Here is a 13,988-nt window from a genome sequence, read left to right on the forward strand (position 1 = left end):
AGGTTTTGTAGTTCGGGGCACCGAGAGACCAGAGAGCTTCGGGAAAGGGTGCCGCCACCGGGTCCGCTGTGGGCAGAAAACCCCAAAAGGCCTGCATATGGAAACGAGAAAGCGCATCAGCCGCTTGGTTCAGCACCCCTGGGACATGTCGCGCCCTAAAGATCACATGCAACTGCATACACAACAATACAATTTCTTTAAGCAGTCTCAGAATCCATTTGCAACGTGCTGCCTGACTATTGATACACTCAACCACGGTCATGTTATCAGACCAGAACACCACAGAGTGATCTCGGAACCCCTCAGGCCATGTTTTCAGGGCCACCAAAATAGGGAAGAGTTCGAGGAAAGCAATGTTACTTGTCAGCCCGCACTCGTGCCACCATGTCGGCCATTTCCGAGCCGACCATTGCGTACCGAATATGGCGCCAAAACCTATACTCCCCGCCGAATCAGTCCACAGCCCCAGCTCCTCGGAGGACACCACCGGCTTGTTCCAGACAATTCGACCATTGAAATCCGCCAGGAATGCCAACCAAATGCGCATGTCCTGGCGAATCTCTGCCGAGGGCCTCGTGCGGTGATGTCCCTCCTTAAGGCCGACCATGGCTTGTGCAATCGAGCGGGAAAAGGGGCGGGCCATTGGGATTACTCTAAGGGCAAAATTCAACTGGCCCACCGTTTGTTGCAATTGATGCAGGTTCACCTTAGTCTCTCGAATACATGTTTCAAGGGATGCCCTGAATTTCAACACCTTCTCTTTGGGCAACCGAAAACAACCTTCCTCCGAGTCGAGCTCAATCCCCAGAAACTCGAGTGAAGTCGAGGGACCCACAGTCTTACCTGGTGCCAATGGCACGCCGAAGTGATTCATTAAGACACAAAACTCTGATAAAGCCTGCCCACATTCTGGATCCCCGGCTGCCCCCAGGAACAGAAAGTCATCGAGATAATGCATCACATGCTGAAAACCCGTCTTTCTTGTGAATACCCATTGCAGAAAACAACTGAACTTCTCAAAATAAGCACAAGATATGGAGCAACCCATTGGCATACATTTATCCATGTAATAGCGACCCTGAAACGTGAAACCAAGGAGACGCTGATCGTCTGGGTGTACCGGGAGCAACCGGAACGCTGACTCGATGTCTGATTTGGCCATCAGCGCTCCGGGCCCCAGGCGATTCAACATGGCGACGGCCTCATCGAAAGATGCGTACCGCACCGAACACACTTCCGGGTCTATCGCATCATTCACGGAAAGACCTCGTGGAGCTGACAAATTATGTATTAGCCTAAACTCACCCGGGTCCTTCTTGGGGACCACCCCTAAGGGGGAACAAACAAAGTTAGCAACCGGCGGTAAATCGAATGGACCGGCAACCCGCCCTCGAGTCACCTCTTTCCCAATCTTTACCTGTACCACCGCCGTATGCTGCAGGACCGACAGTTGGTTCTTACAACTTGTTTTACCCTGAAAATCCCCCACTGGAATGCGGAAACCATACGAAAACCCGTCTCGCAACACCCCTGCGGAGACATGATCCGGGTATTCATTGAGCCAAGGAATCATTGCCATGGTATCAACCGGGGTAGGTAAAGGCGCCCCTCGGACTACTTCAGACCTGTTTGGCGCTTCCCCTACCACCGTTATCACCCGTTTTGGCTCTGCACATGGTCTCGGGATGAGAGGACTGTCCACAACCCCCACATTCGTGTCTAAACTTGCATGACCCCTGAGGCCTTGTACATTTTCCCCTGTTAAAATTCCAACAAATCCCCCTTTTCCCTGCGTTGCCACTCGACTTCGAGTGATGCTCGTTACCTGCACCCGTCCGAAAGGGTGTCCCAGAGGTTTGGCGGGAAGACTCACCCCCGCTACCCCCCGACAATGGTACCTTTAACATGCCTGAGTTCTCCATTTTTTGCCAAGAAATGGAGTCATAACAATCCCAAGTTAGAGCTGGGTCGTGCTCCTTAGCCTTCCTAAAAATATTGTCATAACAAAACCACTGATTGCCCTCGTACGCTAGAGAATACTCCATAATACGTGTCTGATAAATAGGCAATTCCGTCAACAACTCAGGCCTTCGCTCACCCATAATGGAGGTGAAAATGCCAAATGCTCTGCCCCAAGTACCTATGTTCTCATCGACCTTAAAGGCGGCCATTTTTGCGCGCCAAACACTCGGATGCATAAGCTCTTTTTGGGCCTTCACATGCTCGATCTCGTAATGGTCAGTAAGCAAAGAAAACATGTTCACATACTTATTAGCCCAAATCTTTTCCTTAATTTCGAGTGGAACATGCTGGGCCACTTTCTCCCTTCGCGAGGGTACAGACCCCTCCCCCGCAATCGGCAGTAGCCGCTTACCTGAACTAGGTGCTGTACTTGCTGCCGAACTTGCGCCTGCTGCGATCTCAGCCACCGGAACCTGCGGGGGAACAGAAGATGGTGCCTTCGCAGCCTGTCTAGATTCCTGCAATTGCCTCATTACTGCCCTGGCGTCGTCCGCCGTGGCGCCCTCGCTATCCTTTCCCAACCACGCTGCCAGTTGTGCAGCCAACTCGGGAGGCATATCTTCTCCGTTCACGGGGGTGACTACCACGGGGATCGGATGCCCCTCCATTCGGAACCAGGATTGGCTCCTCTATCGGTGTATCGGGAACCGGGGCCTCCCCCCCAGGTGCCCCCCTCTTGGACCTCTTGCCTCTCCCGCTAGGGACTACTCCCGGCAATGCTGGTCCGACGATTCGCTTCGGGCCTCCCTCCCCGTTCTTTACCGCCATCTGTTTCTTCAACTCGGCTACCTCCTTTATTAGCATGCGGAGCATCTGATCGGTACCGACCCGCTTTCCGACCTTCTTGCCCGGCATTCTCCAACGAAGATATCTGTAAAAACAAGAACAAAATTACGACGCTCAAAATTGGCTCTTCGTTCCGTCTCGAGCTCACGTGCAGCGGGGAGGTGCAGCTTCAGAGCACAGGAACAAGAGGATGCTTTCTTGGCTTGTTGCTCCTTTTATCCGTCTTCGGGCGGGCGTAAACCCGTCTCCGCCTGCCCCCCGGGGGCGTGGTCGGCGGCGTCAGCGTCTAGGACGGCCCACTCCAGGGCGGGAAAAGGCGCGCCCCGGCTACGCCGCTTCGGGCATACCAGCCGAGACTCGCCTCCCGCCCAAGATGGCCTCCCGGGGGGATCGGGGTACTCCACCATACGTTCGGGGGGACCGAGTGGTCGCCCCTTTCCATTTATCTTTAAACAGAAACTTTTGCTGTTTAACAATCCCCAAGGCCCAGGAAGCTTATATTAAGCCCTTAAAACGGGGTGATGTTACTCTGTGCTACTACTTTGCAGTAACACTCTGCATTCTGCATTAGCACTATGCATTCTGCACTACTACTCTGCACTACCATTCTGCACTACTACTCTGCACAACCAGCTTGCATTATTCGTCTGCACTACCAGTCTGCACTACCAGTCTGCACTACCAGTCTGCACTACCAGTCTGCATTACTAGTCTGCATTACAACTCTGCACTACCATTGTGCAATTTGCACTATGCATTACCAAGTGCAACTATGCATTGCATTCTAGTAGGACAACTAAGGTGTCGCATATATGCAAAGCTAACACTTGACTACAACTCTGCATTACCACTTTGGAATACCACTTTGCACTACAACTCTGCACAACACTCTACTCTCTGCAGATTACTATGTATGCTGCACTACCAATCTGCACCATGCACTATTAATCTACAATTTGAACTACCAATCTACACACTGTAGTATCAATCTGCACTGTGTAATACTAATCTACACTTTGTACTATCACTAACTGTCACAATTTGTACTCTGCACTACCATTAAATTCTTAATCTGCACTCTGCACTATTACTTTGCAGTACCACTATGCATTACCACTGTGCACTACAACTCTGCACTCTGCATTAACACTCTGCACAACAACTCTGCACTCTGCACTAACACTCTGCATTACAACTCTGCACTCTGCCCTAACACTCTATACAACAACTCTGCACTCTGCACTACAACTCTCCACTACCACTCTCTATTTTGCACTACAACTCTCCGCTACCACTCTCTATTTTGCACTACAACTCTTCGCTACCACTCTCTATTTTGTACTACAACTCTCCGCTACCACTCTCCACTTTCCACTACAACTCTCCGCTACCACTCTCCACTTTCCACTACAACTCAGCTACCACTCTTAACTCTGCGCTACCACTCTGCCCTACCACTCTGCCCTACCACTCTGCACTACCACTCTACCCTACCACTCTGCCCTACCACTCTGCACTACCACTCTGCACTACCACTCTGCACTACCAATCTGCACTACCACTCTGCACTACCACTCTGCACTACCACTCTACTATTGTTCACTACTACTCTGCACTACCACAATACTATTCTGCATTACCACTCTGCATTACTATTTTACATGTTTTCTACAAATTTGCATTGTGCAATTACAGTCTGCATTCTGCACTCTCAATCTGCGCTACCACTCTGCGCTACCACTCTGCACTGCCAATCTGCGCTACCACTCTGCGCTACCACTCTGCGCTACCACTCTGCTACCACTGTGCACTACATCTCTGGTACCACTCTGCGCTACATCTCTACGCTATCACTCTGTGCTACCACTCTGCGCTACCACTCTACTATTGTTCACTACTACTCTGCACTATCACTCTGCACTACCGCAATACTATTGTGCATTACCACTCTGCATTACTATTTTACATGTTTTCTACAAATTTGCATTGTGCAATTTCAATCTGCATTCTGCACTCTCACTTTGGCTACCACTCTGTGCTACCACTCTGTTTGCCACTCTGCGCTGCCACTCTGCGCTGCCACTCTGCGCTACCACTCTGCGCTACCAATCTGCGCTACCAATCTGCGCTACCACTCTGCGCTACCACTGTACTATTGTTCACTACTACTCTGCACTACCACTCTGCACTACCACACTACTATTGTGCATTACTACTCTGCATTACTATTTTACATGTATATTACAAATTTGCATTGTGCAATTCCAATCTGCATTTGCACTTTCAATCTGCGCTGCCACTCTGTGCTACCACTCTGCGCTACCACTCTGCGCTACCAATCTGCGCTACCACTCTGCGCTACCACTCTGCGCTACCACTCTGCGCTACCACTCTACTATTGTTCACTACTACTCTGCACTACCACTCTGCACTACCACAATACTATTGTGCATTACCACCCTGCATTACTATTTTACATGTTTTCTACAAATTTGCATTGTGCAATTTCAATCTGCATTCTGCACTCTCACTTTGGCTACCACTCTGTGCTACCACTCTGTTTGCCACTCTGTTTGCCACTCTGTGCTGCCACTCTGCGCTGCCACTCTGCGCTACCAATCTGCGCTACCACTCTGCGCTACCGCTCTGCGCTACCACTCTACTATTGTTCACTACTACTCTGCACTACCACTCTGCACTACCACACTACTATTGTGCATTACCACTCTGCATTACTATTTTCCATGTATATTAAAAATTTGCATTGTGCAATTCCAATCTGCATTTGCAGTTTCAATCTACGCTGCCACTCTGTGCTACCGCTCTGCGCTACCACTCTGCGCTACCACTCTGCGCTTGAAAAAGGTCTATAACTAGTATACATAACATATAAACAAATAGTGATATTAGAACCCACTATATATAAATGATCATGAACCACTTAACAGAACAGAAATATCAGACTATATTTAAGATAAGAACGCATGACCTCTATGACATGTAATGTTCAACCTATCTGATGTGGCTTATTTTTGAGACTGTGAAATGTTAGGACATGTACACTAAAATATAAAATTTTAATTGTAAATAATATAGATAAGAAATATATATGCATGTTCATTAAATAAAGAAAATTTAAATATCACCAATTTAAATAGATGTGCCCACTATATACATTTATATCATTTTATGTACTGTATGTTTATATGAATATTCTTTGTGTCTTAATTATAGAGTCAAAGACGGGTCACCCGATGAAGGCTAACGAGTCGAAACGCGCGTAGTGTGTATCTACCGCTTTGCCTACATCATGTTCATTCATCTTCCTTATGTTTAATTTTATGTCTTGTCATATGTATGTTTTGCACCTTCAATGATAAATTATTGTTGATCAGTTACTTTCTATACAAAAAAATTCAATTTTTAAACAAAAAGTATATACTCTTTATAAAATCAAACAAATATAATAAATTTTGAATAAAAGTACAACAAAGTGGTTCATGATCATTTATATATAGTGGGTTCTAATATCACTATTTGTTTATATGTTATGTATACTAGTTATAGACCTTTTTCAAACTAGATATTCTTTCCCTATGTATAACTAGTGGTTCTCATATATAGGGGTCCCCTACTTCCTAAAGCTACTTATTCTCACTACCACTCTGCGCTACCACTCTGCGCTACCACTCTACACTACATCACTACTTGTACACTACCACTTTGCACTACCACACTACTATTGTGCACTACCACTCTGCATTAACACTTGGAAGACATCAATCCTGTACCTTTTCAAAGTTCCTTAATTAACTTTAGTACCTCCCAATATGTAGCATTATATTTATTAGTTCATAATGTCACATTAATTATACAAAATCACAAAACAGCAATGTAATCACACATACAGGGCATATAATGTATTAAATAATGAGCAATAACAGGTATTACATACACAATGCAAGTATATTATTAATGTTATAAAAAGGAACGTGTGTGTGACTATCTAGACGTAAGAAATGTGAACACGTGCAGACTTTTAATCAATGAACAGCTATTTCACTGCACATATTAAATGCAAATAGGACTATAGATATACGATGTATTTACATGTTATATTTTATTGCTGTTTGCATATTGTTTACGAACAGAGCATATTTAATAATATACTGATAGCGAATAAATGTATACTTTTAATAAAAAAGAAACTAACTTTGATTTCCTAAAATATACTTCCATTTGAAGAAACGAAACTGCAACAACTTTAACGTTCGCCTTTGCCCTTTTCGTTCCCATTAACAATTAGCAGACAGCCTTTCTCACACTTACCCATTTTCTCACTAACCCTATGCATTTTTTTTTCATCCACCCTTTGCATTTTATTGCCCTTGGAGACTCTTATCAGATAAGAACATCCTACTTAAACTGAAAGCCGAAAGAGTTGGTACAGACATTGTTACTCGGCGTAATCGAACGTTCTTTGGTATTTGCTCTGTGATTATTCCTATACTTCGCCTATGCATTTGCAAACATTTGGAATTATTTTCAGATTGCTTTTAAAAAGGTAAGCTTCTTTTGTCTTAAACGACTTTTTGGTAAAGAAAGCAATAATAATATGACTTTAAATAATTTAGGAATAGCGTACATATTAGATTATTACATTAGAATTACTTAAACAACGAAACCATATTTTAATTAATGTGCTTAGTAATTACTATGCCCGTCCTACTTTAAAATGCTATTTAAAGCTATAATTTCTTATATGTACGTGATTATAATTATTTGCAACGTTTTTCTTACAGCAATATTACTTGGAGTACTTGGCTAAAGCGTTTACTACTCCAGGAAATACAAGCGTATTTTTTGAAGAAACGCAACAAATTTGGACACCATAAAACGTAAGTGGTTACGCACTTTAAAAATAATTTTTACTTTTGAAGGTAAATTAAAGTTATTAAAAAGTTATATACAATGGGCAAGTATTATGTTTGGCAGTATTTTGCTAAGTAGTATATAACCAGTATGTAATATTATATATGTACGCGGGCAAAATAACAAGATGAAACGGCGCGTCTTAGCATATTCCTTTCAATTCGCATATGCAACATTTACATTGGCACTATTCAAAATTAGCAAGACATAGAATCTTTATTAATGTTCGCATACGCATTCCCAAAACTCAGTACGATACTTAACATAACAGTACCTGTTAAACCGTTATTTACAATCACGTTGCGATTAATAATACTTAAGAAAAGTAAAAATTGCCAAGTACTCAATACGTTATTTACAATCACGTTGCGATTAATAATACTTAAGGAAAGTTAAAATCGCCCAGTACTCAATCTTTCACCAAGCTTTGCTATATATAATACAGTACTATGCATGTTTAGTTCTACGTAAGTTCATCATATATTTTGCAAGCATACATAAAGTAGCAATCAGTAAAACAGCATCAAGTAAATATAAATAAAGATGCATTGCTATTTTAAAAACATTTCTTCGCGCGTTTGTGTAGAAGGCACTTTTCGTAATCTAAAATACGCTTTAAAGACATAGCAGCACCAGTTAATCTGTTGGTTACACTAAATACAGATTACAATTTTAATACCAAACCTGATGACACAACAGCTAATATATCTGCGATTAATAATACTTTAAAAATGTAGAAATCGCCCAGCAGGCAATCTTTGAACAAGCTTCCATATATATAGTACAGTGCTATGCATGTCTATTTTTATGTAACTTTATACATAAGATATTTTGGAAGCATACATAAAGTAGCTATATGTACAAAATGCTTCATGGAATATATAAATAAACGTCTGATATAATTGCAAGCATTGCTATTTCGAAAACATTTATTTGCGCGTTCGTGTAAAAGTCACTTTACGTAATGTGACATACGCTTTAAAAACATAGCAGCACCAGTGGATTTGTTGGTATACTAAATACAGATTACATTATTAACAGCAAACTTGATAGCGCAACAGCTAATATTTCGATAGGCTTTAGTATATAAAGTAAAACAAATGCAGGTCGCTATTTATTAATATTTGAAACGCATGGCAATGTACATGCAAGTCACTTTACGAAATGCAATTTACAAGCATTGCATCGTTCAAAACTTTACGGCATGCTTAGTTGTTCGAAGCAATTTACCTAATGCCATTTTTAAATTCAAATTCAAATTTAGCTTTATTCGATTTGTCTGATAAAATCATAAAAGCATACAAGTACATTTTATACCACAAATTTAAAAAGTTTTCCCCATCGAAACATTTATAAGAATCTATAAAACAGTTTTCCATATGTAAAAAAGTCGATGATGAAGTTACGGCAATCGGCCTCATGTTAAAGCGTCTAATAAAATTTAAACATGTAAGGCTTACAGCATAGAATTTCTGTATTTCATCACTGACATTAAAAAGCGGGAAACGACAAAGATGACATACACCTCATCTAACAGGAGTAACTTCAAATAAGCGGTTTTACATGTTCTTATGCCCCAGTGTTTAAGAAGAGGTAAGAGGTACAATTTCCTTGGGGCAGAGTACAGATTGCAGAAGAACATAATATGAATGTTACTTTGTGATGAATGATCATCGCATGGGCAAATTAGGTTCGGCGAAATCCAATCATTTTGTTTTGGAAGAGTGACCATACGGAAGAAAGTTCCTAAACGCAGCCTGGTAAGAAGCATACGGGGATAAGGTGCAGTTTCAGTCCTGAGATACAATTGCAAACCTTCGACGGGGGTGATTATTTGGTAACTCAGGGTAGTATTTTTGAGTTTCTCAGTGTCCCATCTAACGCCTTCCAGGTGTGTGATTAAAAGTTTTTTGAGAGCTGACCTAGACAAATGTTCTAAGGACTCTGGGTCGTCATAGTATTCAGGATGTCCAATCTTCGAGAACATCAACCGGACGTGTCGCAGCCATTTGATTTTGGATGCAGCATCCAAGTTCATACAATCCGTGATGAGTTCTCTATTAAATTGGCATTCCATAGTGGTCCAGATTTTGTGCCAAAGCAAACACGGTGATAGCTTTATGGTGTCGCTAAGGTATTTGAGGCCAGTCTCAATGTGAGTAATAAAGGTTGAAGTAGATTTACTCACACCTAATAAGTATCGAATAAAAAGATTCTCACAAATTTGGAGTGAGGACACATCTTCAAAGCCCCATAGGCCTGCTCCATAGGTGACTGTCGCTACACACTTGGCTTGGTAGATCTGTATCATCTCAGCAGTTGGTTTGCCCCCGATTTTAGCTGCAAAAGTTCTCAGGGCCCCAATAGCACGGGTAAAGGCAAGCCTCCTAGCAGATACTGCATGTTTCCAGGCTCCTTTCCTCTCAAAAACAACACCCAGGTAACAAAAAGTGTCTGTACTCTCAATTCTTTGCTCGTCAAGATATATCGAACATTGTGGCCTTTTGCTTTTTTGGGTGCACGGCATGGAGAAAGTTTTAGAGATGTAGCAGCATGTGAAGTAAATTGTACTTCACATGCTGCTAAAATTTATTCGGGATTTAAAAAGTAATTGCTTTTATAATTATCTAAAAAGCATTTTATTAAGACTTAAAAAGCAGTTACGTATGCATGCATCTAAATATGCGCGAAAAAACATTACATTGGAACAACACTTACATATTACTATTTAATGTACAGTTACCTCATGCATCCATTTAAATAGCGATATAAACCAAAAATATATATTACTTACTATTAATATTAACATTACGAACAGTTGAAATCTTCAACAAAGTCCGGAAATAGCAGTAAAGACTTAACGTACTATACGTCGATCCTCATGTGGCATCATGTGATACAATACGGCAAAAGTGATTGGCTGTTAGAAAATACGTTAGTTCGATACAAGCGAGGCTTTTAAATACGTAACGCCACGGTACGATAAAAATCATCATTGTTAATATAATGTAACGTGTAAAGACACATGCGTATTTGTTTTTTAAAATATACCTTAAATATAACATTCACGTAGCATATATTTAACGGAACATCGTAGACAAATAATACCGATTATTAGCATTTGAACAACGCTTACGTACATATCAACTCCATGCATTCATTTAAATACTAACGTAAGTAAAAAAATATATTACTTACTATTAATATTCACATCGCGAACAATTGAAATCCTCGGCAAAGAGTAGAAATCGCAGTATAGACTTAGCGTACTGTACGTCAAACTGCACGCTGCATTACGTCCAAAAAGTAATTGGCTAATAGAAAATACGTCACTAAATACATGCAAGGCTTTTAAAAACGTAGCGCCACGCAATGATAAAAAACGCCATTGATAATTTGATGTTACGTGCTTAGACATGCGTATATATTTTATATACAAAATACCTTAACAATAAAAGATTTACGTAGCATTTATTTAAAGGAACATCGTACACAAATTATACCCATTATTCACATATAAACAGTTTGCAATAATCCCAAAACTGCCATACCATACGTAAACTTGTAAATCACTCGCATTACGCACAGAGTACGTTCCTGTATCAGTAATATTCTAGTTTGCATCCTCTTGTAATACACCAAAGACCAATGTTAGCCTTAGCATGTTAACCATATCCGCATTGTTCACAGAGCAATGATAGCTAATCAAAACTTCTAATATATCGACTTCAGTCCTTTAAACTATATTCTACTTCTCTGTATTTATTATAATGCAGTCTAGAGGGAGCCTACATTAGATATAGTAACACAATGTAAAAGCATTACACACAGATAAAATAGTATTAAACACCGAAGGTCGGAACACTTTGCAATAATCTCAAAACTGCCATAATATAAGGAAACATGTAAAACACTCGCATTACGCACAGAGCAAAGAACGTTGCTTATAAGTAATATCTAATTTGCACCCTCTTGTAATACACAGCAAACATAATGTTGGATTTAGCATGTTAACCAAATGCGCATTAAAAACACGTAGAGCAATGATAGCTAATTTATTACTAGTAATATACAGACTCCAGTCCTCTATACTAAATTGTTCTTTTCTGTAATTACTATTATGCAGTCTAGAGAGAGCCTGGGTTAGATATAGTAACACAATTTAAAAGCATCACACACAAATAAAATAGTTAAATACCGCTAAACGGAACAGTTTGCAATAATCTTAAAACTGCCATACTCTACAAACATGTAAAATACTCGCAATTCGCACATAGCACAGTACGTTTCTGTATCACTAATATTCTGGTTTGCACTCTCTTGTAATACACACCAAACAAATATTAAACTTAGCATGTTAACCATATGTGCATTAATAACACGTAGAGTAATAATGGCTAATTTAATACTTGTAATATACTTACTAGAGCCTTTAAACTAAATTCTTTTCCTTTGCAATTATTATAATGCAGATTAGAGAAAGACTTGGTTAAATATACTAACGCAATGTAAAAGAATTACTTAAAAATAAAATAGTTAAACACCGCAGGTCGGAACAGTTTGCAATAATCCCAAAACTGCCATACTATACGGAAACATGTAAATAACTCGCATTTTGCACAGAGAAAACAACGTTTCTGTATCAGAAATATTCTGGTTTGCACCGTCATATAATACACACCAAACAAATGTTGGACTTGGCATGTTGACCATATGCACATAAATAACACGTAGAGCAATGATAACTAATTTAATACTTATAATATACCGACTAATGTCCTTTAAACTAAATTCTTCTACTCTGTAAATATTATATGCAGCTTAGACTGAACCTAAGTCAGATATATTAACACAATGTGAAAGCATTACACACAAATAAAATAGTATTAAACACCGCAGGTCGGGCGTTAATTGATAGGAAACCAATTTACACGTAATTATTTAAAAGCATTTTCTGACAGACAGCAATTATAACTAATGCATCTTTATATGCGTGTAAAATAATGCATCTGAAGAAAAATAACTGATAGTATGTAAGCAAGCATTGCCATATGCTCCTATTTTTACAACAAACTTTGCTATTCACAATATAGTGGAGAAAACATTCATTTGCGTTTAATTTTAAATATAAAGTAAATTACAATGCTATATATACACAAGAAACCCTTAAATGAAATAGTAACCACTGTATAACTCATTAGTAATAATACACCATACTCAATATTTTTTAGCACGCATTTTATTTGAACTAAATTAACACATGCGATGCTGAAAACATCTTATTTACGTGTTTCGCCCTCAAATTCGACAAAAGCAAAAATAATTAAAGTAAAAATTTAAAAGCGCATTAACATTCAATTATTATATAGTATTCTCATGCATGCATTTAAAACACTAGTAACATAAAAAAACACATATTACTTACGATTACGAATAACATCGGGAACAGTCCGACTCCTTCACAAGCCGCGGCACACGTACAAAAGATTTTACGTAACTTACGTCAATTAGCACGTTGCATCACGTGACGTTGCATCACGTGATGCAAATCAACAAATGTGATTGGCTGCTGAACACGGTACTAAAATCAACCATAGCATAATATCGAGCGCTGGCCAACATTAAAAAAAATTAATTTTAATATTGCATTTATTTTACGCAATACATACATATAAAATATATGAATTTACAATACAAAATAACTTACTATCAAACTGTTTCCTTTCGATAAATACTTGCAATGCATCTAAAGAAAGCCTCGGGTACAAGCACTAGCACAACATACGGGCATTACAAAAGTTACCACGTATAAAACACCCCAGGTGGGACATTACCAAACAAAGTACGGCAATCAACTGTTACAACTACATTACATAAACTGCTAATTTAAAATAATTACATTATAAAATAATAACAACGAGGTGTATACAAAACAAATGCTAATTTTAGATACATTAGATAACAGCATCATTGGCTAAAAAATAATAAAAAAAGGAAAGCATATTATTATTGCATAAAACACAAAATTACTACAACAACTAATGTTGACAGGGAAGATATTATGCATAGTATGCACATTACAAACACATAATAACATTATAGTCAGTACATAGGAAAATGTTAACACAGCATTTGATGGAGTAAAGTTCAGGTTCACTTTTAATAAAAGATAGTGACATTGTAAATGACAATATATATTAAGCAATGTGCACTACTACTCTGAACTCTGCACTACTCATCCCCACTCT

The 13,988-nt window shown here is 39.7% G+C and overlaps 1 protein-coding gene across 1 annotated transcript in view; it reads left to right on the plus strand.

The window, feature by feature from the left end:
* The window catches only part of LOC147748200 (uncharacterized), a 236,375-nt gene that overhangs the window by 179,239 nt on the left and 43,148 nt on the right, over positions 1–13,988 (plus strand). Inside the window, exon 3 of the mRNA XM_086936395.1 lies at positions 7,611–7,706. The gene's annotated coding sequence lies outside the window, so the exon portion shown is untranslated. The remainder of the gene's footprint in view (positions 1–7,610; positions 7,707–13,988) is intronic.

Source organism: Lissotriton vulgaris, chromosome 1_1 (assembly GCF_964263255.1).
Source record: "Lissotriton vulgaris chromosome 1_1, aLisVul1.2, whole genome shotgun sequence".
NCBI classification, from domain to species: Eukaryota; Metazoa; Chordata; class Amphibia; order Caudata; family Salamandridae; genus Lissotriton; species Lissotriton vulgaris.